At 37.6% G+C, this 25359-nt stretch overlaps 1 pseudogene; it reads left to right on the plus strand.

Annotated features, from left to right (window-relative positions):
• Window positions 1–918: 918 nt before the first annotated feature.
• Window positions 919–24323, plus strand: LOC112934701 (V-type proton ATPase subunit D pseudogene; annotated as a pseudogene).
• Window positions 24324–25359: the final 1036 nt, after the last annotated feature.

Below are 25359 nucleotides of genomic sequence, written 5' to 3' on the forward strand. Positions count from 1 at the left end.
TAATAAATTTATTTTTTATTGGTGTTCAATTTGCCAACATACAGAATAACACCCAGTGGTCATCCCATGAGGTGCCCCCCTCAGTGCCCATCACCCATTCACCCCCACCGCCCGCCTTCCTCCCCTTCCACCACCCCTAGTTCATTTCCCAGAGTTAGGAGTCTTTATGTTCCGTCTCCCTTTCTGATATTTCCCACACACTTCTTCTCCCTTCCCTTCTATTCCCTTTCACTATTATTTATATTCCCCAAATGAATGAGAACATATAATGTTTGTCCTTCTCCGATTGACTCATTTCATTGGAGGGTATTATGCTGAGTGAAATGAGTCAATCGGAGAAGGACAACTTATATTTCAACCACTCGTTCTTTCCCCATGCAATGCAGGCCCTGAACTGACACAGGTAGAATGAATAATTTCTTTTCTTTGGAGCCTTTTTTGGCTTATGTAAAACTACGATTATTTGTTAAAATCAAGTGGTGAAATGAGATAACTGTAGTGGAGGTTCAAGCAAGGATTCCATTTTGTCACTGAACTCATGTTTGCATTTCAGTCAACATACTTTTTGATGTGTTTGAGAATTGTAAGTTTATGCATGTTTACTGTAAACATTTCTTAGCTCAATGAAAACAGTGCTCTATCCCTTATCATTTATTGAGAATAGATACTCTTTTGGTTTCCAGAAAGCAGAAATATCAGAACTAGAAGAGGAAAATTTTTCCTCTCCTTATTTTACAAGGATGGCATGCTTTTATTTTTAGGATCTACACATTTTTGAGAAATTAGCAGGTTGCAAACTGGGCAAAATTTCTCTTATGCCCTTTTTGTGGAATCAGAGGATTGTATTTTCTGTACTAATGCTTCAAGGATGTTTACTTTTATTATTTGCAAAATGTGTCAGTTTAATACTTTGGGAAAATGTCGTATTTGGGAGTGAAACAGCCACCCCATGCTTTAATGATTGTGGATGTGAACAGTGATCATTTTGCTAGGTGAGAAGCTCATAGTGGCAATAAAGCTAAGGGAATGATAGCATGCCAGTAAGCCTCAGCTATCTATTTGAAAGTCTTATTTGCTTTTAATATATAATAATCTGGCCACTGTATAATAATCCCAGCTCCACATTTCCCAGCTGGCTTTGGCTATCCGTTGCCTCACAGGACTTGGCTAGGAGCCAGGCCACAAGAAAAGGCAGTGTGGAAATCAGGTAAGGAGAATTAGTTAAGCTTTTAATTAACTCACCCTTTCCTGTTGTAGGGATGTGTAGAGACTCCAATCTGTAGTTACACCTCAAGCGCCCAAACTAAGCCACATATTGATGTAGGCAATAAAACAGTTTACTAAGCCTTTAGTATGAGAATGCAGAGGGATAGCAAGGCTTTAGAGCTCCTCAGCAGACCCAGGAATTGGCAAGAATTTTCATGGAGATGGAGAGATGCGGGGCACCTCAAAGAGCTGGGAGTTCTACCCCAGCCAGTGCTGCCACCCTTCTCAGGGTGGGAGGCATCTGTGTTATGAAAGTAATAAGACGTTTGAACACACTCCACCTATACATCTAGATTCAACTGGACACATTTAATTTACTTATACCTGTGCACCATTTCCCGTGGAGGGGGTCCTTACTCTGGGCCCATTCTAAACCTTTTAAGTCTCCTAATTCTGATGGATCACAGTTTTGCATCATCATACAATTTGTGGCCACTGTCTCTGAAGTCAACTTCTAAATTTTTAATGATGTGACTGTTTATTGTTAGCACATAAGAAGAAGTCCTGAGAGAGAACACTCTAAAGCTGGTTAATGTCGTGTGAAAGCAAACTGTTATCCACTGTAGGACAGGCAGGAAGTGACCCATCGCCTTTGATAAATGCAGACCCACCAATGGTGCAGGTGACCAAGGTGGAAGAGTGGAGGCCACGGTTGATGGCTAAGGCAGCTGCTTGGGACTCCTGCTGGGAGTCCTAGGACAGAGCTGAGAAGCACAAGTGTGTGTAACTAAAGAGAATCGGTCTTCATTTATTGTATGAGGGATTTAGTAGAACATTACTTACGATATAAACATGACAAAAGGTGATTTGCCAGGTGTAATTTTGCAAATACAAATGATAGAGTTTAAACTGAGCTCTAGTAATTTGGACTTAAATGCCTGTTCCCACATTATCTAAAGGTAAACGGCTTCCTTCTCTCCTTCCTTCAGGTCTTCTGTCTTTAGTGTCCCTCCTTATACATTCTGTTCCTCTTATTCAATCTCCCAAAAACTCATTCTTTTTTCCTTAGCATAGATTTTGCATAAAACTTATTTTACATGACAGTGGTTATTTACATTTTTATCATAGAGCCAAATTTTAATAGCTAAAAATGTTCGGTCAAAATGTTAAATGAGTGATTTTTTTTTTAACACTAGCATTTTGATTTTATAGTTGAGCTTAAAGGCTCAGTATGTGTAATAAGCACATTGGTAAAAGAAAGAGTTTTAAATTCATCCTGTGAGAAGGACCCGAGGGAGAGTTAGTAAGCAATAACAAAAGATCTTGGATTTATTGTGCCCTATGTCTTGAAGTATAGTAGCCAAGGCTTTGTAACAAAGGCTTCCATAGAATACTAAAATGTTACAGCCAAAATAAGTTTGAGGAACATTAGTCTAAATTTGCCATATTATAGGGACAAATAGACAAAGTGACTTATCTGAGGTCACAGAGCAAGCGAACAGTATAACTGGTGCTAGATTTTAGGTAGAAGGAACGTACATTATGTGCCTTTTCACCAGATGATGGCTTTGTAAGACATAAGGGTAACATAAAAGTAAATAACTTATTACAAATATTAGCTACTTACTATATTTGCACCTCCATTAGACTTATTTTTTTTTCCTTAAAGATTTTATTTATTTATTCATGAGAGACACACAGGGAGAAAGAGAGAGAGAGGCAGAGACATAGGCAGAAGGAGAAGCAGGCTCCAAGCAGCCCCATGTGGGACTCGATCCCAGAACCCTGGAGTCACACCCTGAGCCAAAGGCAGATGCTCAACCGCTGAGCCACCCAGGCGTCCCCAGACTTAGTTTCAAAGCAGTCTTTCATTTTGCTATGAGGCTGAACTCTGAGAATCCATGGCAAGGAACCAGCCTACTGTCTTTCAGTGTAACTAGGATGGGGCAGCTGTGCCTCTGTCTCTGAAGCTGTTTCCCTGGTACTCTGTCTCACCCTATTCACCTCTTCACTAGGAGAGAATTCTTAATGACGTTCCTCATCCTCCTGAGTAGAAACTTAAGTGATGTGAATCACAGTGGGAATAGGTTATCTTGAGGTTGGGCAAGAAGGGGGATATGTGTGGATTAGGAGTAGGGTAGGTGAAGTCGGTATACACGGCCCAGGGCCAATGGATAGGAAGGTTTGAGCTATGGGGTAGGGTTGGGGAGACAGCTGCTGGATCTTGCTTTAATCGTAGAAAGAGTTGCTTCCATTTCATTCTACACAATTTAAATTCATCCTTAAATAGCTGACTTGCTCTGCATGCTGTGTAATGATGTCTTGTCTCTGACTGGAATAGATTTTAGAGGGTTAGGGAAGCAAATCTTCCTCTATCTTATGATTGACTAGCTTATACCTCATTCTGTATGTTCCTTTTCAATTTTTTCACTTACCTGAAGTAGGTAAAGGGCATTGGATCTATAGGGTATGCCATAATATTTTGAAATAAATAACTGATGTTGAGAGATATTTTATAAAATTGGGAAGATGAGTTCAAAGAATACCTATCTTATGTTTAAATCATTTATTAGATCTTGATGTTAACAATTTTTCATCATTAAAATTATGTTTGTAATAGGCAATATGGTAACAATGTAACACTTAAAATATAACAAGATATATGAAGTATAAAAGACAACTCATTCCCTCACTACCCAAAGATTATTAACATTTTGGAGTTTGTTTCTTCTTCTCTCTTTTCTATCTACTTATTTTTCAAGAATTGTACATATAGATTTTTATTTTGCTTTTTTCACTGAGTTAAGAATTCTTGTAGCAGACAGGCTCTAGGCAGCAGGCAGTATCCTTTATTACGGCAACATCATGCTGTATTGTGAAGTTATAATTTACCTGCTTGTTTTCCTTTTATTGGGCACATAGAAGACTGATTGTAATATTTGGTATGTAAAGGATGTTACAGTACACTTCTTCATACATGTGACCTCTCAGTCTGGATTATTTTGTTAGCATGGAGAGGAGTCATGAATTTACAATTCTTGGTATATGTGGTCAAATTACTTTCCAAACATTTAGCAGTTGACACTTGGGACATCTGAAGTTGTGTATATCAAATATCCCTTGACTCCTCTTGCAGTGAGAGTACCTGCCTTGTTTGGATTTACTTCACACAATGATGTGATTAGGAGCAGGGGGTGCTGCCAAGCAGCAGCAGATCTTCCCAACTCTTAATTGATCTAACTGGGGTACGCGACTCAAGTTATTAGGCCAATCAGACTTCTTTCTTCGAGTTTTTATATACTAAAGGTTGAGGTATTCTATCCTGTGGGTTTTCTAAGCTGTGTGGATATGACTTGTAGCTGTCTTCTACCAGGATTCCTGATGTAGGGAAGAAATTCCGTGATTGGAGAGAAGGGCAAAACAAAGGGGTATGAAGGGAGATGGAAGGGTAAGAAGACTAGGAATGAGGAAAGGGGAGAAGGGAAAGAGGAAAGAAGTAGAAGAACAGAGGACAGAGGAGACAGTTGAATTCTTCAATTCATTCATCATAGGCATCCATGTCCGTTCCAGTTCATGAGCCAATGAATCCTTGTATGCGGTTGTTAGTTTGAGGAGGATTTCTGTGGCTTGTTTCTGAAAGAGTTCTAATTTACACTCCCACTTTTTTTTTCTACAGTTTCATTTTATTTACTTATTTATTTATTTTTAAAAAGTTTTCATTTTTAAGTAATCTCTACATGCAATGAACTCACAACCCTGAGATCGAGAGTTGCACGCTTTAGTGACTGAGCCAGTGAGGCGCCCCTCTGTAGCTTGTTTATTTGTTTTTTTTTCTTTTTTTTTTTAAGATTTATTTATTTATTTATCATAGACAGAGAGAGGGAGAGAGAGGCAGAGACACAGGAGGAGGGAGAAGCAAGCCCCATGACGAGAGCCTGACGTGGGACTCGATCCCGGGACTCCAGGATTGCGCCCTGGGCCAAAGGCAGGCGCTAAACCGCTGAGCCACCCAGGGATCCCCCTGTAGTTTCAGTTTAAATTAAAAATATATAGGATATATGTCCTACTCTACCTTGCACTGATACCAAGTGTTAATCATAATTAGCATCGGTATTAATTATGATGCATATCCATGCTTAAATTAAAAATCCTAAGTTGACCAGCATTTGAATCACGATTAGTGACAACAGGAGTAAAAGCATCTTAAATTGATAAATGAGATGTTGAATGAGTATTAAAACTTCATGGGACATTTATCCTTCACCCTAAATTTAATATGATAGGTTTGTAACCTTTTCTTTTCTCTCCATCCATCTTTAATTCCAAGGTAGAAAAATTCTAAGAAAAGATTGATATTTTGCTATTATTGAACTCTTGATTTGTTCATGAAAAAGAAAATCTTATATTTATTTCCTTCAAGAGCATCCAATATATTTCTTAGATTTTTGTAATGTTTGGGTTATATCTAGGACCATATTTTGAGGGTACATTATGTCTATTTCAAGGTATCTTGAGATGCTCCCAAAGTCATGATTGATATGTGCCATGGATGTGAGTAATTCCTAAAAGTTTTCCACCATAAAGTAGATATGAGAAAGTCTCTGGAGTAAAAGAGGAAGAGGGATTCGGTCAAAATAACAGGATTCTCAAAGCCTTTTGTGTGCTAACCTACTAATACTCCAAAGGGAACTGCAAAAGGCCTTTTTTTTTTAAGGCCAAATATTTTTAAACCTTAAACTGGGAGACACCCTTTTCATTTAACATGTCACTGGTATGTGTTTGGTTTTGGAAATATAGCAGTACACAAGATAAGCAGTTTCTCTCTCTTTTTTTTTTTTAATTTTATTTATTTACTTATGAGAGACACAGAGAGAAAGGCAGAGACACAGGAAGAGGGAGAAGCAGGCTCCATGCAGGGGGCCCGACGTGGGACTCGATCCTGGGTCTCCAGGATCATGCCCTGGGCTGAAGGCAGCACTAAACCACTGAGCACCCGGGCTGGGCTGCCCAGCAGTTTCTTTGTTTTCACAGAATTTGTATTACGTATAAGTCATTAGCTCTCCTGGAACATGGGTACAAATAAGCACTCATATAGCATATACCTATATTTTTAAAAGCTACACATTAAGCTAACAAATTGTTCAAATATGTCCTGTGCTCTTTCCTTGACTGATACATCTTCAATATGACCTGGAAGATGGAGCTTTCAGAGTTTTTGGATTCCTTGGGTTTTTGTGATGGTGGAGGGAGAGCATGTCCCCCACTCTCTGCCCTTGGGCCTCTTCCAAACCCAGAAGTTTTGCTTGCATGTTTGTGAACAGCACAGTGCCTTCATCCAAAGTCTTCCCCCCTCCCCGGCATTGAGGAAACCTAGAGCACCGAGGATGGTGGGAAGCATGTAGCGTAGGGGGTTCCCATACCTGGTTTTAAGGGTAGTACCACTTACTACATCACCTGTGCATATCTTGTTCTGAGGGATCCGCTTGGGGAAACTGAGTTCACCATTTTGAAAACAGTGACAACCTTGAGAAAATGGTAACTGTAGAGTTTTGGTTTAAATATAGCTAGTGTTGTCTTTGTGATATGAGGCAGATTAGAAGTTGAAACAGTTACTGCAAAGGATTAGAATTATATTAAATAAATCTACCTGTCTTCCAAAAGCCAGATTTCAACTATAACATATTTCATCTTAAACCAAAGACCTACTCAGAGCACAAGAATTTGGTTCTGTAAAGGATTGAGAGCTACCATTTAGTCCTTAGTGTTTTTTAAAAAGCAGCACAGGGGCACCTGGGTGTCTCATTTGGTTAAGTGTCTGTTTCTTGATTTGGCTCAGATCGTGATCTCAGGGTTGTGAGATGGAGCCCGGTGTGGGGCTCTGCGTTGGGCATGGAGCCTGCTTAAGATTCTGTCTCCATCTCCCCCTGCCATTCCCTACCCTCATCCCCCAATCTGTCTCTCCTTCTCAAAAAAAAAAAAAAAAAAAAGATAAAAATAAAAAAAGCCAAACAAAAAAAGAGGAAAATAAAAAAGAAGAAAAGAAGCAGCACAGATTGTTAGCTGAAACAATAGCAAATAGCAGGGAAAGGAGAAAATGCAAAAGTTGCCAGAAAAACTTTCAAAGCACAGCTATCAGCGGCCATGTGGTATATAGGAACAAGTAGCCTTACCTCCCTAAATCCTTGCTCCGTAGGACTTTATGGTAGCTCCACAAGTCTTCATAGATTTAGAGTGAAATTATTTTTGTTCTACTCTTTATTTAAAAAAGGACAATGGGGATCCCTGGGTGGCGCAGCAGTTTGGCGCCTGCCTTTGGCCCAGGGCGCGATCCTGGAGACCTGGGATCGAATCCCACATCGGGCTCCCGGTGCATGGAGCCCGCTTCTCCCTCTGCCTGTGTCTCTGCCTCTCTCTCTCTCTGTGACTATCATAAATAAATAAAAATTAAAAAAAAAATAAAAAAAGACAATGTGGTACCATGGAATTTTTTACATGTTTAAGTCGAAAAAAATATTTTGACATAATGATTTCTTGTTATTAGTGATATATTTAAGTGACATACCTAATAAGGAAATTAACATATTTATAGTTGCTGAAAACTTCCAGGTTAATGGCATTGACTAACATGAGAATTACCACTGTTACAGTTGAAATCCTGTACAGCATGGCTTATTTTTCTTTTATTTTTAAAAAGATTTATTTATTTTAGAGAGAGAGAGAGAGAGAAAGAGAACATGGGGGAGGAGAAGAGGAGGAGGAGGAGGAGGAGAGAGAGAGACAGAGAGACAGAGGGAGAGAGAGAGAGAGAGAGAGAGAAGCAGACTCCCTGCTGAGAGCAGAGTCCAGCCCCGGGCTCTATCTCAGGACCCCTAGACCATGACCAGAGCAGAAATCAAGTTTTGGACATAAGAGTAGTTGCTTAACTGACTGAGCCATCCAGGCGCCCTGACTTATTTTTCTTTTTTTCGTTTTAAGATTTTATTTATTTATTCGTGAGAAACACACACACAGAGGCAGAGACATAGGCAGAAGGAGAAGCAGGCTCCCTGCGGAGAGTCCAATGCGGGACTCGATCCCAGGCCCCCAGAATCACTCCCTGAGCCAAAGGCAGACGCTCAACTACTGAGCCACTCTTATTTTTCTTTTAAAGGAGGCTGTCCTTCAGCATTCTCCTACCCAGGCTGCATAGAGCCCTGGGAAGGCTTTTGAAGACAGGGTACACTAGGGTGTCCTGAAGGATATGCCGGGAAGAACTTAGATCATCCCCCGACAAGGATTCCTTTGAATACTGGGTTGGAGAATCATCCCTGCTCACTGGTTAGCCAGTCTTTGGGGAACTAGAACAGTGTTTGCTAAAGAGTGTTGACAGGCCGGATCGTTGCTGATCGCACCTGACTTAAAGTTCCCTTTGTTTTGTTTAGAATTCGTGGCAGACGTTTTCTGGAAACGTTCTGTGATCTTACTCGGAGAGAATATTTGCTAGTAGATTTAGAGGATGAGAGGGAAGAACAATGAACATGCAGGCATTATGTATGTGCTATGAATTTAAGTTGTTGATAGACATCGACTATGACAATACTATGCCACAGATTTCTGTATTTTCTGCAGCTGATTCAGAGACGTGAATTACACTTGATTGCACAATATCTCCTCACAGAAATCGTAAGGAGAATGGCATGCCCTAACAGAGCTTATTTACACAGAACACCCTAGTTCACTGTTTCCCCTCTGGCTTTTCTTAAACAAGCAATTTATTCTCAACAGTTTTAAATTTAAAATCAATATTTCTAATAAAATAGTTTTACACTTTTCATCTTTATGTATGGGCATGTATTGGAAGAGAATCCAAATGAGTTTAAGCAGTAAAGACGAGGCTATCAATAAAAGCATTCTAGGGAAGTCTATGAAAATGAAGAATTTCTGTTTATCTTTCAACACAAAACTATATATAGATGGACACATTGTGTAACTTTTATCCATTAATTAGATACTAGGTAGTACAATTGGTTTCGAGGAAATTAAGTGAATTAATATGTGATACAAAATTTTAAACATATACTAAAATATACATTTTGAAGTCTAGCTCTTACTCCTGTCTGTTTTCCCTAATACCCCAACCCACTTTTATTAGATTTTCATGCATAACTTCCACTGTTTGATTTTTAAAATTAAATTAAATTTAAAAATGCAAAACTTTTTTTGTAGAACAGTTTTAGGTTTACAGCAAAATTGAGAGGAAGGTGCAGAGGTTTCCCATGTACCCCTGCCCCCACGCGTGCATAGCCTCCTCCGTCACCAACATCCCTCACCAGAGTGGGACATTTGTTACCGCTGATGAACCTACATTGACACATCACAATCACCCAAATTCAGTAGTTTATGTTAGGATTCTCACCCTTGGCCTCCTTCTCTGAGTTTGGACAGATGTATGTTGACACACATCCACCTTACAGTACCATACAGAGTATTCTCACTGCCCTAAACATTCTCTGTGCTTTGCTTATTCATCCCTCCTCCCCGCAAGCCCTGATCTTTGTACGGTCTCCAGTTTTGCTTTTCCCAGGATGTCGTATATGTATAGTTGGCATCAACAGTTTGTAGCCTTTTCAGATTGACTTCTTTCATATGATAATAATGCATTTAAGGTCCTTTCATGTCTTTTCATGGCTTGAAAAGTCACTTTAGTGCTGAGTAATACTCCATTGTCTGGATGTACTAAATTAATGGAGAATAATTGAAGCAGTAACTCAATGTAAGCACTTTGAGCAACTTCAGGAGTGTTTACAAATTCCTGGATCCCAAAGTAATTTTCTCTACTTCTGCTAAAGTATATCAAAATGAAGAATACTCGGTACTTCCTTTAAAAGAGCAAACTGCTTAAATTATTTTCAAGCTACCAATTGAATTTCTAAATTTGACAGCCTACTTGTTTTCAAGTTTTGCTAATTATACATAAAGCTGCTATCAACAGCCATGTGCAGATTTTTGTGGGGACATAAGTTTTTAACTCCTTTGGGTAAATACCAAGGATCATGGTTGCCAGATTGTATGGAAGAATATGTTTAGTTTTTTTTTTTTTCAGAAACTGCCAAACTATCATCCAAAATCCAAAATGGCTGTGCATTCCCACCAACAATGTCTGAGACTTCCTGTGGCTCTGCATATTCAGTAGCATTTGGTATTGTCAATGTTTTGGATTTTGGCCATTCTAATAGGTGTGTAGTGTTTTCTTGTTTTAATTTGCAGTTCTCTGATGGCGCATAATGTAACGCATCTTTTCTTTTGCTATTTTGCCACCTGTACATTTTTTTCGGTGAGGTGTCTGGTCAGGTCTTTGGCCCAATATTTAATTAGTTTTTTTTTTCTTATTGAGTTTTAAGAATTCTCTGTATATTTTGCCTAACAGTCCTTTAACAGAAGTGACTTTTGCAAATTTTTTCTCCCAGTCTGGGCTTCTTATTCTCTTGATATTCTCTTTTGCAGGGCATTTTTTTTTTTAATGAAGTCCCACTTAGTAATGCTTGCTTTCTTTCATGGATCAAGACTTGGTGTTGTATCTAAAAAGTTACCACCATCTCCAAGGTCATATATGTTTTCTCCTATGTTATGTTCTAGCAGTTTCATAGTTTTGCATTTTGTATTTAGGTCTATCATCCATTCTGAGTTAGTTTTTGTGAAGGGTTTGAGGTCTGAGTCCAGATTAATCTGGATATTCAGTTGTTCCAGACCTATTTGTTGAAAGACTGTTTTTGTTCTATTTTATTGTCCTTTATCCTTTGTCAGAGATCATTTGACTATGTTATGCAAATCTATTTCTGGGCTCTCTATTCTGTTCTATTGTTCTTTTTTTCCCCCCAATACCACACTGCCTTGATTACTCTTAAGTCTTAAAGCAGTGTGGTGTCCATCCTCCAACTTTATTATTATTTTTAAAATATATTATTTATTTATTCATGAGAGACAGAGAGAGAAAGAGAGAGAGAGGCAGAGAAACAGGCGGAGGGAGAAGCAGACTCCATGCAGGGAGCCCGACGTAGGACTCGATTCCAGGTCTCCAGGATCACGCCCTGGGCTGAAGGTGGTGCTAAACTGCTAAGCTACCAGGGCTGCCCATCCTCCAATTTTAAAAAAGCCATTTGTCAAATTTTGGTATATCATCAAAGAAGAGTAGCCATAGTTGTCTGAACACTGTTAAATACTCCATCTTTTTCCAAGAGAATATCTGTTGGATTTTCCTCATATACTTTCAAACAGTGTATTGCTAACAGATTGAATTCAGAAGCAATTATAAGAGTCCAGCTGTGTTCTATTAAGCCTTTTATTAAGTTCTATTAAGATATTTGCAAAATATAAAACTTCCCATTACATCTTTTATTTTGGAAAACAGTTATTTTCCTAAAAATGTGCTATTTGTATTAACATGTAATGGAATATCAATGTTACTTTAAAATAAATACATATTTAAAATTTTTGCTTCAATTTTTAACATGGTAAGTATCAGTACATATAACTCAGTAACTTTTTTAGAGTCTGAAGCCCACTGAAACCAAAATGTTTGAGAGCCATATTCCTGGTACTCTGTTAGTATTGGGCAATTTGAAAGAGTGGGATCTGAAGAGTCCAGGCTAGTTATTCATTTTTGTTATGTGCACAATCTATTTTGAGTCAATTAGGTTTCCACTGCCACAAGTGGAAGTTTGTTTGCTTTAGAATAGTGCATCAACTGAGATAAACTATTGTAAACATTGTTCAGTCCTTCTTTCCTTTCTATTTTTACCATTTTGCTTCTAGCCAGATGATTCCTGTTCATATCAAACCTTTTATGCCTTCAATAAACTTTTTTTTATTCTTTTATTCATAATTCACAATGAAGCCCATGTTGTCCAAGTTCATTCTTTTTTTTTTTTTAAGATTTTATTTGAGAGAGAGTGAGAGTGAGAGAGAGAGAGAGCACACAGAGGAGGAGAAACAAACAGACTCCCTGCTGAGCAGAGAGCCTGGTGTCTGCTCCATCCCAGGACCCTGAGATCAGGGTCCTGACCTGAGCTGAAGGTAGATGCTTACCCGCCTGAGCCACCCAGGTGCCCATTTTGTTGTTGTTGTTGTTTTGTTTTTTTGAATTTTATTTTTAAGTAATCTCTATCTCTACACCCAATGTGAGGCTCAAACCCACAACCCGATCAAGAGTCACATGATCCACTGCCTGAGCCAGCCAAGCACACTTCCCTGTCCTACTTCCCTAACCACCCCCTGCCATTTTTTAGAGATTTTATTTATTTATTCATGAGAGACACACAGAGAGAGGCAGATCATAGGCAGAGGGAGAAGTAGGCTCCCTGCAAAGAGCCCGATGTGGGACTCCATCCCAGCTCCCAGGGATCACGCCCTGAGCTGAAGGCAGATGCTCAGCGGCTGGGCTGAGTCACCCAGGTGTCTGCCCTGCCCGTTTGTAAGTGAAATTGACATCTTGGTTTGTGTGTGTGTGTGTGTGTGGGGGGGGGGGTGGGTGGGTTTTTTTTTTAAGTTTTTTTTTTTTTTTTTTTTTTAAATAAAGTCCAAGACATTCTGAGGCAGTACAATGACCATGTCGGGAATGTATGTTGGGATGGGCTATGGCTATGTGTGGTGGTTGCCTAGAGGCTTCTGTGTTTATTAGTGGCAGTGCAGTATGGATGAGAATAAATCATTGTTATCAAGGAGAACAAGAATAACAATAGCATGATCCACAGAGCATCTTTATGTCTAATCTCTGTGTTTTTCTGTATCTGGGCAAATTTAAAGTTTGAAGATAAAGAATTTGTGTATATATTTATGTGGATTTAAGATAAGTTGCTGTCTAGGAAATAGATGTTTTTCATACTTCCTTTTAGAGATGCATTCATGGTTTGGTGTTAGCTTAAGTATTTGGCCAAAATTTTTGTCTTTGGTTTAGCCTAAGTCCAATGGAGGCCAAATACTTACTTCAATTGTCATCCTATATGTTTGCAAAATCAGCAATGTGATCATATAGGTTACTATCACACTGAATCCGCATAGCAATGCCAACAACAGGAACAAAGCATATAATTCAGATTTATTTCTACTATCTAAATATTTTCTTTCAAATGTAGATATATATTCTACATGTGTTTTGGAATGAAAAATATGTCTATAGATTTAAAATGGTAGTCTATCAACTCTTTGAAATACAAATGTAAATGTTATTGCAAGAGTAAAATAGGGCAATATTTAATGATGATTGTGCAGATTGCTAGCTTTAATACAAAAATAATCAGAAGTTTTTAGGTAATAAATTTATAAGGAAATAGATTTAAAGTAAAGGAGCATATAATAGCTAGATAACATTAGGAAGAAATTATGTTCTCTTAGAGTGAGTAAATATTTATAAAATTTAAATAACGTAAGAAAGAATAATAGAAATCATATTATGAAGAGTAGAATTAGTCTTTGGAGCTGTATCAGTATTCAAATATTAATTTAAAAATCTTTCAAATTATTATTATATGTATTTTTAATGAAGAAGTCTATATATTTTTTATTTTTAAGAGATAGAAGGGGCAGAGGGAGAGAGAGAATTCTAAGCAGGCTCCATGCCTAGCACACAGCTCAATGCAGAGCCCCATCTCACAATCCTGAGTTCATGATCTAAGCAGCAGAAATCAAGAGTCAGATGCTTAATCAACTGAACCACCCAGGTGCCCCTCAAATTATTTTTATTTTATAGTGTTTTTATTTTCTTGTCACTTAATTTCATTAGGCTATGAGTTTTTCAGGAAAAAGTTCACTTTGGAAATTCTTTACAGCTTGGAGGAATGGATAAAAAGCAAAACAAAGCAAAAAGTTTGCTTTGTTAAAATTTCACCAGGTGAGAAAACAACCTAAATCATGTACAATACCTGTGATAAATCATCTTTAATCTAGGTATAACAAAGAATATACAGAATCAAGGAAGATAAGGAAAAATGAGAAACTCCTAAAATGACACGCTTCTCTATCAACCTCAGTTGCAAGGACGCTTCTATTTCATATCATACATGAGTTTATGGTGAGCACAGGAGCAATCTTTCAGTTGACAGTACTGATAAAATGTTCTCCTTGTACTGTGTCAAAATTTTAAGAATTTGCTACTGGTTTTAATGATAAAATTCCAGTAGAAATTACTTTTGGGTAAAATTCCAAGATTCTGACATCTGAGAAGTTCAATTATGATAGTGAACTCAGGTCTGGGTCGTAGTTTTAGCTGAACATTGATCTTAACATTTGCTTCTTTTGCATCACCCATAATTTGGCACCGCTCTATGTCTTTAGGGTATCACTCCCGCAGCACATAGTACATAAGAAAGGGAGAACTCATAATGCTGCTAATAAGGTTGATCTTTTCCTCTGGGTTTTTCTTTGTTGCTGTTTGTTTTGTTATTTCTCTCTTCTCTGTGACATATTTACTGGAATTTGTCCATTTTGGAGGAGAGTATTTGTGCTTTTTCTTATAGTTTTGTAAGAGTTCTTCATAAATTTAGTTTATTCTTGTTCTATTACTCGTTTTGTAAATTTTTTCCCACTTTGCTTTTGGAGTCTTTTGACAGAAATCTAAAATTTAATCTATCAAATCTATCAATATCTTTTGTTTGAAAAGTTCTTTCCAACATGAGATCATAAGAATATTCTGTTATACTTTTTCTAATAATTTTTCATGTTTTGCTCATCACATTTAAATCTCCAGTCAACTCAGAATCAATCTTTTATGTGTGTATTCTATATTAACTTGAATGACCAACTCCTCCTATACTATTCATCAGATATCGTTTTAGTGATTTTCAATGCCATCTCCAGCATAAACCAAGGTTCCATTTGTGTGTGATTCTGTTTGCAGCCTCTCTATTCTATTCCATAGGTCAATTTCTCCCTTCACAAATGCCACATTTAAAAATCATAATAGGTTTGGGGCCCCTGGGTGGCTTGGGTTGAGCGTCTGCCTTTGGCCCAGGTCATGACCCTGGGTCCCGGGATCGAGTCCCACATCGGGCTCTCTGCTTCTCCTTCTTCTTCTTCTTCTTCTTCTTCTTCTTTTTTTTTTTATTTATGATAGTCACAGAGAGAGAGAGAGAGATGCGGAGACATAGGCAGAGGGAGAAGCAGGCTCCATGCACCAGGAGCCCGACGTGGGATTCGATCCCGGGCCTCCAGGATCGGGCCCTGGGCCAAAGGCAGGCACCAAACTGCTGAGCCACCCAGGGATCCCTCTGCTTCTCCTTCTGCCTGTGTCTCTGCCTTTCTCTCGAATAAACAAAATCTTAAAAAAAATTACAATAGTTTTATAATATATCTTGGCTTTTATGTGCAAAAAGTATTTTCCTCGCTTTTCTCCTCCTCCTTCTTCAACAGTGTCTTGAGTATTTGTAAGTTCTGCTTTTCTTATAAAGTTTAACACTAGGTTACAATTCATCTGAAAATTCTGCTGTGGTTTTTGTTTTTTGAAATACACTTTAGTTTACATACAGCAAAACACAGATCAAATGTACAATTCAGTGATTTTTGAAAAATGTATGACCGTATTAACCAATAGCTAATCAATATATAGAATATTTATGTCACCTCAGAAAGTTCCCTGTGGCCCCTGTCTATTATTTCCTACCTACTGGAAGCAACCACTGTTTTGCTTTCTCTCATTATAAGTCAGTTCTCTATGTTCTTGAATCTTAAATAAGTAAATCCATTGGGTGTATTCTCTTTTGTGCCTGGATTTTTTTTGCTCAATATAATGTTTGAGCAAATTTATTCACACTTTATGTATATCTATAATCAATCAATTTTTTTATTGTTGAGTAATATTTTATAGTGTAGATATTCCACAATTTTTTAAGCCATTGTACTGTTGGTGGTCATTGGGTTGTTTTCATTTTTTGTATATTATGGATAAAACTGCTGTAAATATTCACATACAAGTCATTTAGATTTCTCTTGATAAGTGCCTGAAAATGGAATGAAGGGTAATATGGTAAGAATATATTTAAATTGATGAGAAACTGCCAAATTATTTTCCAAAGTGGTTTGGCCATTTTACATTCCCATTAGCAGTGCATGAGAGTTCCAGTTGCTCCACATCCCTGCCCAGTGTTTAAGGGTGCCAGTTTTTAAATATTAGCCATTTTAGTGAGTATCAAATAATATCTCATTGTTTCATTTAATTTGCATTATCCTGATGACTATTTTGAACATCTTTCCATGTGCTTGTCTACTCAAAAATACTCTTTTGTGAAGTGTCTGTTCAAGTCTTTTGCCTATTGAATAAATTGGAATGTGTATCTTGCTATTACTGAGTTGTATGAGTTCTTTCTATATTCTAGATATAAGACCTATGTTGGAGCACCTGGGTGGCTCATTGATTGAGTATCTGGTCCTGGGATCGAGTCCTGCATCATGTTTCCTGTGGGGAGCCTACTTCTTCCATCTGCCTATGTCTCTGCTTTTCTCCCTATGTCTCACATGAATACATAAATAAAATCTTTTTAAAAAGACCTATGTCATATATTTGTATTGTGAATAATTTTTCCCAAACTGTGGTTTTTAAAAAATTAAAAAAAAAGAATTTATTTATTCATGACACACACACACACACACACACACACACACACACATACACACACACACAGAATGGCAGAGACACAGGAAGCAGGCTCCATGCAGGGAGCTTGACGTGGGACCCGATCCCGGATCTCCAGGATCAGGCCCTGGGATGAAGGTGGTGCTAAACCACTGAGCCACCTGGGCTGCTGCCAAACTGTGGTTTGAGTTTATTTTCACAATAGGTTAATCAGCAGGAGGGAGGGCTCCTGGTTTTTGAATGTGTTGTTTTGTTTGTTTTTTTCATTTTCAAATATCTTTATTCCACCCATTTGGGATATATTCACTAACTATAGAGTTTTATTTTAACAGTTTTTTCCTTCAACAGTTTATTTATTTATTTATTTATTTTTAAATTAATTTTTATTGGTGTTCAATTTACCAACATACAGAAAAACACCCAGTGCTCATCCCGTCAAGTGTCCGCCTCAGTGCCCGTCACACATTCCCCTCCAACACCCGCCCTCCTCCCCTTCCACCACCCCTAGTTCGTTTCCCCGAGTTAGGAGTCTTTATGTTCTGTCTCCCTTCCTGATATTTCCCAACATTTCTTTTCCCTTCCTTTATATTCCCTTTCACTATTATTCATATTCCCCAAATGAATGAGAAAATACACTGTTTGTCCTTCTCCGATTGACTTATTCCACTCAGCATAATACCCTCCAGTTCCATCCACGTTGAAGCAAATGGTGGGTATTTGTCGTTTCTAATGGCTGAGGAATATTCCACTGTATACATAAACCACATCTTCTTTATCCATTCATCTTTCGATGGACACCGAGGCTCCTTCCACAGTTTGGCTATTGTGGCCATTGCTGCTAGAAACATCGGGGTGCAGGTGTCCCGACGTTTCATTGCATCTGAATCTTTGGGGTAAATCCCCAACAGTGCAATTGCTGGGTCGTAGGGCAGGTCTATTTTTAACTCTTTGAGGAACCTCCACACAGTTTTCCAGAGTGGCTGCACCAGTTCACATTCCCACCCACAGTGCAGGAGGGTTCCCCTTTTCTCCGCATCCTCTCCAACATTTGTTGTTTCCTGCCTTGTTAATTTTCCCCATTCTCACTGGTGTGAGGTGGTATCTCATTGTGGTTTTGATTTGTATTTCCCTGATGGCAAGTGATGCAGAGCATTTTCTCATGTGCTTGTTGGCCATGTCTATGTCTTCCTCTGTGAGATTTCTCTTCATGTCTTTTGCCCATTTCATGATTGGATTGTTTGTTTCTTTGGTGTTGAGTTTAATAAGTTCTTTATAGATTTTGGAAACTAGCCCTTTATCTGATATGTCATTTGCAAATATCTTCTCCCATTCTGTAGGTTGTCTTTTAGTTTTGTTGACTGTATCCTTTGCTGTGCAAAAGCTTCTTATCTTGATGAAGTCCCAATAGTTCATTTTTGCTTTTGTTTCTTTTGCCTTCGTGGATGTATCTTGCAAGAAGTTACTGTGGCCGAGTTCAAAAAGGGTGTTGCCTGTGTTCTCTTCTAGGATTTTGATGGACTCTTGTCTCACATTTAGATCTCTCATCCATTTTGAGTTTATCTTTGTGTATGGTGAAAGAGAGTGGTCCAGTTTCATTCTTCTGCATGTGGATGTCCAATTTTCCCAGCACCATTTATTGAAGAGACTGTCTTTCTTCCAATGGATAGTCTTTCCTCCTTTATCGAATATTAGATGACCATACATTTCAGGGTCCACTTCTGGGTTCTCTATTCTGTTCCATTGATCTATGTGTCTGTTTTTGTGCCAGTACCACACTGTCTTGATGACCACAGCTTTGTAGTACAACCTGAAATCTGGCATTGTGATGCCCCCAGCTATGGTTTTCTTAAAAGTTATTTTATTTTATCTTTGAGAGAGAGAGTGCCTACGTTGAGTGGGGGGTGGAGAGGGGCACAGGGACAGGAAGAGACTCCCAGGCAGACTCTGCATTAAGCCTGGAGCTTTACTCAGGATTCGATCTCTGTGATCATGTCCTGAGACAAAATCAAGAGTCAGATGCTTAACTAGCTGAGCCACCCAGACACCTTTAGTGGTTTAAAAATGTCATTCAATTGTCTTATGACTGCCATTATTTCTGATGCAAAGTCTTCCTTTGTGTTATTATATATTCTGTATCTTTTTTTCCTCTGAGTACTTTTAGATTTACTGTTTAGCTCTCAGCAGTTTGATGTACCCAGTTTTTTCCCCCTTTGAATTTATTTTGTTTGGAGTTCACTAAGCTTATTGGTTCTCTAAGCAATGTTTTTCAACACATTTGGAAATTTTTGGCTACTATTTGTAAAAATATATATATTTTTGTCTTATCTCTCCTCTCCATCTGGGACTGTAGTGACACTATACATAGTAGACCATTTTATATTATCCTACAGGTAACTGAGTGTCCATCCATTTTTTTCAATCTTTTTTTCTCTGTTCTGTTGGATAGTTCCTTTTGATTTGCTTTAAGTTCACTATAACTTTCTCTGCAGCCTCCAACATACTGTTAAGCCTATCTAGTAATTTATTAATATGCATCAGCATAATTTTCAGTTCTAGGACTTCCCTTCAGCTCTTTTTTTAATAGTTTCTATTTCTCTGCTAAGATTGCTCATATGTTTACTTACGATGATCATCTTTTCTTTAAACCTGTGAACAAATCTGTAAAATCTGCTTTAAAGTTCTTATCTGCTGATAGTAACATCTGGATCATCTCAGGTCTGTGTCTATTGCTTGCTATTTTCTTGGTTATGGATCATGATTTCTTAATTTTTCATGTCTAATAATTTATTATTTTATGTTGGACAATGGTTTGATACATTTTGGATAGACTGGATTTTTTTCTTCTTTTGAAAGCTCTTGAGTGGTATGTTGTAAAACACAATAAATTACTGGCAGATCCCTTTGGTCATGATAATTCTGCTGTGGCTTTTTTTCACTAAGTAGCATTTATTTGTGAAAATCACAAAAATTTCTCATATACATTTATACACACATACCTATTTTCATGAAGTTGAAACATCTTGTATCACTTGAAATATTTAACAAATCATTAAAATATTACCTTCTATTATTATTAATTTCTTTGTAAGTATATTCTATTTCCTTAATTACATTGTGAGCCTCAGGGATGGATCTTTATTTTATATTTCTTTGTAGTCATGGCATTTGACACAGACACACAGCTGGCATTCAATAAAAGTTATTGTTCTTAATGACAAGAAGAATGTCTTGCTGGGGTCCTTTGAGCTTTGCTCTACTATTTCTTGCATAGCTAGTCTTACTCCACTTTTATGGGTAGGAAATATTGAGTTTATTCATTCATTAGCTCATACATTCATTCATCTATTCATTCAACAAATATTTATTAAGAATGTACCATATGCCAGTTCCTGTCCTGGTGCTGTGATTACAACAGTGATAAGATGAACAATGTTTACACCCTCATAGGACGTATGAATTAGTAGACGTTGAGAGTTTAGCTAAGGTACTCTATGGTATTGCTGCCTTGGCATCCATTTTGTTTGGCCAAACAGCCTGGACATTCCCTCACGTAAGCACATGCCCTTGATAACAGACTCATAGGTAATTGTAAATTCCTGATAAAGCTTCCCCAAAGCCCCTCACAGTAAATTATCTTCCTCATAAGAGGGCCTTGCCCTTGCATGTCTCTTATATAAGACAGCCATGGGGCTTACAAAGCCCCTTTGGTTTAAATTGACCAATCCAGCCTTAGTCTGGGAATTCCAAAGTATTCAACCCATAGACCCTAATAATAAAGGCACATGCCCCAGGTGCTACCTCTTTCTGACTGCACCCTGCCTCGACTTCCCCCCATGTGGTCCCTCTAGGCATGCTGTGTACTTCCTCTAGGACTTGTCAGTAATGAACTTCTCTATTTTAATTTCTCTTGTGGTCTTTTATTGCTCGCCATCTGGCACCATGTGCTCTGCTTAACAAATGTTAATTTAACGAAGTCACAACAGTGAGGGAAACAAATAATAAGGAAATAAACAAGTAACTGTATAAGATAAAATTAGTATCCTATGAAGGAAAAAGAAAGCAGAGGAGTGGTATAATGAATAAAAGAGGTAGCTATTGTGGTAATAATGATGCATGTGTGTTTTTAAAGATAGGATTTTGAAGAAAGGCCTGTCTGAATAGGTGATATTGGAGCATAGACCTCAAGTAAAGCAGTTAAGGGATTGTATATACACAGAATAAGGGGCTGGTTATTAGATGTCATTTCAGATGCATTGGAAAGGCTGCATTTTCCACTAAGCTTCTGAACTCCAGCTGTCTGAACTCCACCTTTATCTTAAGACTTTATTGCCTTAAAATGCAAATACCTTTGGGAGAGTGTCTATTAAAACTTTTACCTGTCAAATATTTCTGTGTGAATGAACTTCAGAATTTTGATGAAGAAATGAAAATAATAGTTCAAGAACATAGGGAATCAGTGTAGTATAGTTGTTAAGACCATGAACTGCCTGAGTGTCAAATCCTGGCTATGTTCAAGAACATAGGGAATCAGTGTAGTATAGTTGTTAAGACCATGAATTGCCTGAGTGTCAAATCCTGGCTCTGCTACTTATGAGCTGTTTGTGTGGTCCTCATCAAGCTACTTAATATCCTAATGCTTCAGTTACCTCAACTGTAAAATGGGGATAATAATAATCATATCTTTGCTTATATACTTGCTATGATGACGGTACACTGTAACATTTTCAATTTTCATGGCTCTTCCTCCTGGGAAGATTACCCATCTTTGCTCCATTGTCAGACTTGACCAAGCCATCTTTTTTTTGGCCTTCGAATGTGATATATATATATAACATATATATATATATATATATATATATATATATATATATATATATATAACTTATAAGCAAAAAACCCTTTAAGATACAACATATATTTTCACCACTCTCTCTCCTCTCTGCTGTGAGAATGGCAATGTCTCAGATGTTCCTTCAGCCTGAATCCTGGAGTAAAGAGGGCATGAAGCAGAGCCACAGTCAAAGTCAACAGATAAGTGAGATATACACGTTGTTATGAGCCACTGAGATTTGGGGTCATGTCTTATTGCATCTTTTAACTCTAATCTTATTTATAGAAATGAATTATTATTTCTAACATGCTTATAACAGTATCTGGCACATAGTGTACATTAAGTATATAAATATAACCTTGAAGAAATAGAGCTGTTGAAGAGAAACCATGACAAAATTTCAAGGCTGGGGCGCCAAACCCAAACTTCTCAACTACCTCCTAATTCTGCCACTATTTTGTGCTATAGATATAAAAATATAGTGATGTGTAATTTCCTTGCAATTTGAATCACATATTAGAAATAAGATCCTGGAGTTGATTAATTTGCTAATGTTTTGCATTATGATTGTTTCCAGTGTTCTTTATGGAGTCTTTACTCCTCACTCCTATGTATACTTCTTAAGAGGAGAGATTATATGGCCTATTAAAAAATATGTATGCAGTGCCTGTTACAGTGTCCTCACAAAACAATCTCCTTAACGTTTTGCCACCAACTAGATAACCACAAGAAAAAATTAATTTGTTAATCTGGATGGTTTGAAAAAAAAAAAAGATCTATTCATCCTGTACATTATAAGAGTGACCATGATTTTCCTAATCCCATTCCTATATCCTTTGTTAGCTAGATTATTGTATCAAAATCTGAAGCTTATATTTCTCCATATATTTTTGCTTTGAAATTTAATTATTCCTAAGCTTTTTTTTTTTTTTTTAATTTATGATAGTCACAGAGAGAGAGAGAGAGGCAGAGACACAGGCAGAGGAAGAAGCAGGCTCCATGCACCGGGAGCCCGACGTGGGATTCGATCCCGGGTCTCCAGGATCGCGCCCTGGGCCAAAGGCAGGCGCCAAACCGCTGCGCCACCCAGGGATCCCTATTCCTAAGCTTTTTGACTTAAATTGCTTCTGGTGGATTAACTGGGTAAAGGAAGAGCAAAGACTATTCTTTTTCTTATTTATGTCTACCAAAAGGCTCACAGGTCAATCATAGCAATAATATTTTTTTAAAGGGTAGGTTAATCTAAATTGAATAAATTATGATTACAAAATGATGTCAAGATTTGAGCAATTTCCTCCTTAAATCATTGAACAATATTAAAAATGTCTATGCTGTTAAAAATACTCTGCAGAAAGTCTGAAAATGGAACAGCAATTAGAGTATACATTCATAACAAAAATTCAGTGTATGGAAGGGACTTTATTGCAAATTGGTAATAATTTATATTGTATATTAACCTTTATAAAAGGGTATGCTTTATAACTATGTAAATATAAAAGGATCTCTTTTATAAAAGTTTTAAAAGTTATCTCTTAATTAAATAGTTAATTATAATCAAAGGTACTTATCATGGAGGCTAATAGGGAAGAATTTAAATCACGAATGAAATACCAAGAAAAAAATTAGAAAAAGTAGTGCATTTGTTTGAAAAAACCTTTTTGCTTGGGGACTAGAGGGCATGAAATTTTTGGTAAATCTTATTTTTTAAAAGTCATTTTTTATTATATAGATAACTTTGTAAAATGTAATATCTACCTGTGTTCCCACCATTTACCTTTATCAAATCTTTATATTATTCTGTTTACTTCAGTTACTTCATTTTTCAAGAACTGCAACATTACAGATATCATTGCTATCTCCATTTGTCCCTCCCTGATTTCACTTTCCTCCTTCCCTCCCGAAGAGTAAGCACTGTCCTGACACCATCAGCTGACTCGGGTGGAGGGATACTCGGGCTGGGGCTATTGCAGCCAAACTATCAATGTCCTGCAATCCAGTCACAAAGACCAAACTGAAATCTTCCCCTCTCGAGTGGCACCAGACTGTCATGAATGCTCAGACAGGTTGAAACCTCCTGAAGAAAACTTCTGATGCCTTAACTCTTCCATTTCAACAGATCCTAAAGAAGATAATAGAGACTAAGATGCTGATGGGTGAAGTGATGAGAGAAGCTCCCTTTTCATTTGCTGAGGCCATGTTCAAAGCAAGGGACTTCTGCAACACGGTTATCTACAATCCCAAGTGAGACTTCCAGAGAAGAAAAATAATGCAGCTGGTGTTACTCTGCCAGCAATTTGAACATTACCTGAAGGGACAAACCAACAACTGTGAACCGACTAGTTTAGCCAAAAGAATTAAGCCTCCTCAGACTTCCTTTGCTATTTTGCCTGAAGCTATTAAGAGAACCATCAGGTGTGTAAATGCCACTGAACATGTCATCATTCCCCAGACTGAAAGTACCCTGGCACATATCATCACAGAGCTGGATGAGAGAGACTGAGAAGAGTTCAATAGGTTAAAGAAAATTCAGAAGAAAAAGATTCTCAAGGAAAAATTGGAGAAGGACTTGGAGCAATGGAAGGCAGCTGGAGAAGTGATGGCGTCTATGGATCTTTGGCTGAAGAGAAGGGCAAGGATCTTCTGGTTGAACAATCTTTCCTGCTCTGGCTCTTTCAGAAGCCCTAACATGGCACCATTTCTTTACATTTGACTGTTTATCTTTTGGCCCAAGAATTTCACTGGTTGTAAAATTTCCCTGAATATATGGTTATGGGAATACATTTGCAGAATCATAATTCAGCAACCATTTATCACATGAGATTAGTAGGCCATGCCCCAGAATTTGTCAGGTTTATTCTGCAGAAGTGGCACATTGCCCCATTTACATCTGTGTTACGAGTGATCTACTTACAAGAATATTAGGAAATTCTCCTCGGGAAACAGCAGTGGCCTCAAGCAACACATGTAGGCCCCCTACTGCTGGAGTACCCTTCGTTCACTCACCTCTGCACTACTGTGTGAGGTTTGCTGCAGCCAGCCTGGTGTCCTGGCACTTCTCTTCTCAAACTTTATGAAAACCTTCACTATTTTTCCTTGTGTGACATTTCTCTGTCATGGGACATACTCATGGGAACTGTTCTGCCAATTAAATGTGACTGTGGTATGAATAATAAAATGACTAAGTAAAAAGTAATCGTTTTCTTGAATTTGTTGTTAATTATCCTCAGTTTGCTTTTGTTCTTTAGCCATACACACACACAAACACACACACACACACACACACACAGACACATATCCATATGTAAAATATATAGCATTGTTTTACATTTTTAAAATTTTGTTGAAATGTTATAATGTTATGCATATCTTTGAGGCATTTATTTTTATACAAAATTCTGTTTTTGGAGATTTGTCTGTGTTGATATAATCCTAGTTCATTAGCTGCTGTATATGGTTTCCATTGTATCCACAATATATTTAATCTCATAATAACAGATATTTCCAGTTTTTCATTATATAAACAAAGATGCAATAATGTTTGTTTTGTTAGGCATATATGAGAGAGTTTCTTTAGAGTATGTGCTCTGCAATTCATAGGGTATAAGTATCTTTGACTTTACTAGATAGTGTCCATTTGCTTTCTAAAGGGTTTGTTCTACTTCTCCACGTTCTCGCAAATACTTTGGGTTATTATAATTTTGTTTATTTTTGCCAAATTGGA

Source organism: Vulpes vulpes, chromosome 10 (assembly GCF_048418805.1).
Source record: "Vulpes vulpes isolate BD-2025 chromosome 10, VulVul3, whole genome shotgun sequence".
Classification (NCBI taxonomy): Eukaryota; Metazoa; Chordata; class Mammalia; order Carnivora; family Canidae; genus Vulpes; species Vulpes vulpes.